Here is a 6,607-nt window from a genome sequence, read left to right as displayed (position 1 = left end):
ACCTACAGAAAAGAGCAGCAATGAGAATAACATAATACAGTACTGCAGAAGGAGCTACTAGTTTTCTCAGTAATGAAGACTGGGAATCTCTATTACTTTTCTTCACCCTGCTTGAAACCTAAGCAAACCTTATCCATGCCAGGTGTCTGCCTCAGGCTGAAAAGCTCTAAAACCTGTCAACAAGACCTGTTCAACCATTTCTCAAGAATAAACTAATTGCAGGGCAGGGGGGGGAAATGACTGTCCCAAATGAAAGATCAAAAACCTCTAGACTGGAAAGGTTTGAACTCCTGTCCTTGGCAGTAAGATCTTGAAAACTGACAAAGGGTAGCATGCATCAAACTTCATGTATCCATAAAAAAAGCCTTCAAATTGGTCAGGTTTTGGACACCTCAATTCAAACATTAATTTTAGCAACTCACAGTTAAAGCCAGTTGTAAGAAAGACACTCAGTTGCCATGTAAATTCCAACACAATCTGCACATAAATGAGACTGAAACTGTTATATACTTTGGTCATAGTACAGCTTGCTCCATTACATGGCCTCATGTTTAAGCCACACAGCAGCACTGAGGTTGACAAAAAATGCAAAAGTATGGTTAGTTTATTTTGTTGGAGAAGCTTTCCCTTTTGAATGTGAAGAGAGAGAGAGAAAAGGGCATTTCCATGTCTTCTGTCATTGCTGTGAAATTGTGCAGCAAAGAAGGCAATGGAAAACATCTATATTTTCAGCTGAACATGTAATGAGTGAATAATCATGATGTATATTTAAGTCTACATGCATATTAGCTGTATTTCCAGGTCTGCTGTTATAGTTATCTTTTCCTATTCTTTGTCCCATCACAAAAAATAAGAAGCTGGCTGCATGTGATGAAGTTCATGCACAGGAATGAACCCTAGAAGGTGCAGAGGATGGGATGAGTCATGATGACTGAATTTCTCTTGCTTAAGTGTGTAAACAGAATGGGAACTTGCTACAATGGTTTACAAAAGGTCATAGAATGCTTTTTGTTTCAGTTTTCCTACTTTGCTCCCTATGAAAGATGCAACAAAAGCTGTTTCTTTAAAGGGTTGATACAAATTAAATAAATTTTAATGACTTAAAATTAAATGCATCAATCAACATGGATTTATTTACAATAGTGTCTCATTGTCACTCATCACTCTAAGCATCTGTAATTTGGTATCTATGTTTCCAAGTCATATCTACAGTCACATTTCTGTAACTGTAGATATTATTCAGTGTGATACTGGAAAAATACATTTTTTAACCAAGATAAGCTAAGAATTATAAGGATTTTTAGTTAAGAGTGACACAAAACAGTATGGTGAGCTATCAATATAAACATAAATAGGAATTTCTAGTGCCTTTCAGTACTTCAGTCTTAGAACCAATTAAAACACACAAAAAATGCTTTCTTAGGGCAGCTTATATCTGTGTGGTGCCTACTGCAGAGCCCACCCATGCCCAGCTGGAGATGCTACAGTTTGCTGCTGATTGAGTAAATCCTCTCATGTCTTCCCACCTTCAGATGCTCACAGTCTCTATGCTTGCTGTGGATGCGAAGCGTTAATCGTCTCCACACAGATAATTGCCTCATCTTCTATGCTGATGAGAGATCAAAACGACCCAGACTTTATGGAAGAAAACAGGTGGAGTCACTGTGGATGGAAAGTAAGGGCCTTGCATGGAAGAACCTCTGTTTCCTTCCTAGCACATGGCTTGAGAGTACGGAATGTGCAAAAAGTTGTTGGGGGAACAAATGTCCACACACAAGCTAGAGTGAACAGCTAGCAAAGGAAGAAAGCTTATCATAATAATCCCCTCAGTATTTCAATAACTATTCCATCTTGCTTATCTGAATCCCAGTCAATGGCTGTCCTCCCTCCTGGCCTCAGTCTTCAGATTTGCAATGATGCATTATAAGTATTTACCTATTTTGCCACAGGTCTGCCAGCCAATAACACACTGGGGGCTCATTGCACTGCTTCAATACTGGAGTATCGAACTATCTTCTTCAGAGTGCTCATAATTAAGGCAAAGAATTTACCATTCTCATATGTAAAGAGTTAAAAATAAATATTTGCAGTGGAGACAATTCAAAAGCTGTTTCTCTCAGTCTGTTGTCTATGCAGATGGAGACTTACCAAAATAAGTCAGGGAAGGAATCAGCAGATCTGTCGCACCTTCACTACAGCTTACTCCTACTTTATATGTTGCAGTCAGAGATAATGAGAGAGGCTCTCAGTAACTCAGTGCCTCAGCATTATGGTATCCATTCACCTCTGGATAACAGAAAAGGCACAAAAGACTTTTCAAAAGAACAGAAGTAAAATTAGAATGGATATAGCCCAGAATTTGGGTAACAGGAAGCCTGCAAGTGGGGAACAAGTAAGCTTAATAGCCATGTGAAAATGGTATTCCAAGTCCATCATTCACTTGCATAGATTACAGGTGAGAAAGACTATCCCATCCTCTGTGCAAGACCATCAGGCCCTGTTAAGGAGACTTCTGCTTGTGATCATCAGGGACTCTCCCCAGGAGTTTGCCAGCAAATGTCATGTTTGATGTGACCACTTCATGGCTGGTTTCTCTTACTCTTCTGGACAGAAGGATCCTTCCATTACTTCACTTTTTGCACCATTTTACAGGCTTTAAATAAAAATTAGTATTTATTTTTCTGGAAATTCCAATATATATTTGTGGTTGTCTAATTATAGTTTTGCATGCATGCATCTGAGATACATTTTACAACAGTACCTGTATTTCTCCAACTACATCGTTTGAGTACGAGTAGAACTCTCCTATATGCTGAGAATGTTTTGCAAGCTCAAGCCTGCATCACTCAGTTAAATTTGTGGTCAGGAGACAAGAGTGTGTCATAGTGCCTGGCAGGAAGCAAAGCCCCAGGCAGGCTTAATACTATCACATAATCTTAGCTTTTTGTTCATGGGTGCTCTCGTACAGCTGATGGCATACAGTGGGCAAAAACTAGGCATGCATTTGTAGACTGTAAACTCATATCTAACCTTCAATTAATATTAATTCAGTGCTTTTGTGCATATCCTTTGTTGTCCAGTGTTTTACTTGACCAGCACTTTTCCAAAATATCCCCAGCCTTCCATTCCTGGCTTGGTCTCCACTGTTTGTATGTTACTATCACAGTACTTTGGGACATTTCCCTCAAACCCCACTGTTGAATGAAAACATTCAGTCATCTGTGCTGCTCCAGCAGAACACTCTGGCTGTGATCATGGTATTCATGTACAATGCAGATTTATGTTGCCCTTGACTTCTGGGAAACACTATGTGGAGCAGAGGAAGTGCTCTGTGCCTCCCCCACCAGATCAAGGAAGCACACAGATAACAAGGTCTGCAAACCTGCTCAGTCATAGTCTGCAAGCAGCTCTGCATCCTCATATGCACAGGGAAATTGTCCATGTGTCATACATACACTTTTTCAGCCACTCACACCACCCCTTCAGCTATGAATTTGACTTCTAATGTGACTGCAGAGTAAGTTAAATGCATCCCTCTGCTTCAGGCAAGAATGTGCCTCCTGCAGCTTTCCTGGTCTAACTGGCTGAACCTGCTGCTGGTCCCCTTCTCACCACTGGCTGACAAGTAGAAACAGGAAAAATCTCTCATTCACTCAGAGAGAAAAAAGCTCAGAAGAATAGAAAAGTGAGTATGAAAGAAAGAAATAATTAAAAAAAATAGGTAAAAAGTGAAAGGCCTAAACTGAGGTCAGGAGAAAAATACCATTCATGGGAAAAGGAAATAAAAATAGAGAAAAAGAATCAAAGAAAAAGAAGGCAAAAAGAAAAGTTGTTAAAGAATTACAAGAATTGCAGCTGTTATGATGAAAATAGAAGGGAGATAAGGCAAAGTAGTGTGTAGAGGAAGTGGAGGAGAGACTAACATGGGAAAGATTAGAAGAAGTAGTCTTGAAGGAAGAGAGATACAAAAGCTATTACAGATCAGAAAAAAAGGAAGTTAAAGTGCTGTCTTACAAGCTAAACTATTTCACCAGTTCATTGTGTAATGATCATGAGGCTATTAAAATTTCTGTAACATTTCCAGTGGCCAGCCAGTTCCTTAAATCCAGCCGCTGTTGGAAGCCAGTGTTCAGATGTGGCTAAACATAATTTAGGAAAGGAACTCAGTGGCTGGGCAGCAACTGGTTGCAACAAAGAGGAATGGTAAAAAAAAAATTCAGACCAAACTTCAGCCTTTAGGATGAGACTGTACCAAAAGCCTGTTTTGTAAGATACACATTTCTCTTCCTCATTCCTGACACTTCCAGTGCAGAGAAGGAAAAAAACCAAAACCCAACAAAACCAAAGAGCTTTTATTTTGTATTTGAAATATGAAGCACACATCCTATTTAAAGGCAACCAACCAGATAAGCCAAGTAATATAGCCAAAAATAACCCTTTCCTGGTCTGCCAGTGCAGGCAACTGAAGGTAAAATATAATGGCTTTATCCCAATTACTGCACCATAATATCAATAGCCCTTATTCAATAGAGAGCTTTTGTTGACATTCAAGGGACAAAGGGAAGTCACTTAAAAAATAGAATTACATGTAAAAGACCAAGTGACACAGAAATTAGGCTCACAATATAAAAATTAGGTGGGTGTTAGTGATATTTTATTCTATAACCTCATGCATGATTGATTGCACTGCTCCAGAGACACTACAAATGACTGAAGTTTTCCAAGCTGTTTCACACAGGTATCAGCCAACTTGATAAAAATTAATATTAATGAAATTAAGGTAAATTATAATTCAGGCAAGATCTACTGCTATATGTTTGGCACTATGTAATGTAATTAGTACTGATTAAGCTATTAATCATGGCAAATTATCAGTCACATATTGCCCTTGCTTTTTTATACTGACTCCTCTGTGAACAGATGATGACATTTACTGACTTCTTTGGTTTTAATATTGGTTCTAATCACTCCAAACCAGTAGGTGACAAAAAAATTAAAATTGCAGGCTTCTTTTGCATTGTGGATATAAAACTCAAGTATCTCGAAGTACTTGTAGTCAGTTTACTACTAGGAGTACAGTTAATATTATCTCACTTAGTTGATATGATAACTCTATCCCAATCAAAACCAGAATATCTCTCTTGCCTTGCTTGTAAAAAAAAAATAAATGAAGGAATGGAGGAAGTAACGGGAGGAATTAATTGCTCTGACATCAATGAATTTTTATGACATGTAAAAAAAAAGGGTAGTAGGCAGGCCTAACAAATGGTAGGAAATACATACAAATTTGCTCCAGTCTGTGCAAGGGAAAACAATTTATCTAAAATTATGAGAGGCCTGCAGTCAACATGCAAGCATTCTACACTCTGGTATATAATGACAGAATGTGCCTAGTAATCAATTAATACAAGTCTCCCAGAAGGTAGGAAAGTAATGTAATTACTGTCTCACAGGTGAGGAATAAAGGCTCAAAGACTCCATCTAAGCCTGTGGAACAGGGCTTCTGCATCCATCCTAAACCTCAGCCACCCTTACATGAGCATGTGACAATTCATTTCCAACCCACTCTGGTTTCTGCAAGACAAAGGAAAACTTTGGCACCTATCTGGGGAGAAATTTCAGTGCATGCCAGCCAAATTCCCTGTCTGAATGGACCATTGTGATGAAAAAGACCTCAGTCCAGATATAGCTAGAGAGGTTTACCAGAACCCATAGTGGTTAAAGTACCTGTACCTGAAATAATATTGTCTCACATCTGCTTTCAACCTCCTGGATAAAGACAGTGTTACTTGCTTGTCTCATCTCTTGGCAGGAACGTGGGCTGCCCTGTACCTCCCTCCATCAAGAAAAGAAAAAAATCTTGTTTCTAAGTTATAGTCTTCCCTCAGTTTATGTTCTGGTATCATTACTGCTGGGCAAGTAAATACTAATACAGAAATTTTCATGGAGTTAATATAGCACGACAAATTAAAAAATTTACCAAACCAAAATCCCTAAACACAGTTTTCCCCCAAGGATGCTGTCTTTTCTTATTTTTGCCAAACAGCTCTTCTATTCACCTACTCCCATCTACACTGCTTGCACCATCTTTGTGTGACATGGAAATTCACACTTTCTCCAAAAGCCACCTGAGGATATCTGATCATTTTACTGAAGCCACTAATTTAAAGCATTGTAATGAAAACAGTATGTGGAAAAAACTGTTATAGTATCAGGAGAAACTGATGATTGTTTGACAGATGTTGACATGTATTTTAAGTGCTACTTTTTTTCCCAATGGGGGCATCCCTTCACTGCTAGTTAGATCTTCCCTTGGGTTACCTGCCTCTGTACACACAGGCTGTCCAGACAACCAGGTAATGTTTCCTGTTTGGGATGGTTGCCATTGCTCTGCAGCACAAAATAGTTCTGTTTAGGTATTTACATGATAAACAAACATTACAGCATGGAGGCACTACCACACAACATCTTCTTGTTACTGGCACAGACACTGGGGGTTTAATTTGAAGAGTATGTCAGCAAAGATTTTTCTTTTTCCCCAGCACCTACAGTCAGCACCCATGGTACTTCAAGGTCCTAAGGTCAGGAAATTTGTTTTATGTTGATT

This window comes from Serinus canaria, chromosome 3, assembly GCF_022539315.1.
Source record: "Serinus canaria isolate serCan28SL12 chromosome 3, serCan2020, whole genome shotgun sequence".
In the NCBI taxonomy this organism is placed as follows: Eukaryota; Metazoa; Chordata; class Aves; order Passeriformes; family Fringillidae; genus Serinus; species Serinus canaria.
The sequence above is the reverse complement of the archived record's forward strand: the minus strand, read 5'-3'. Positions refer to the sequence as shown.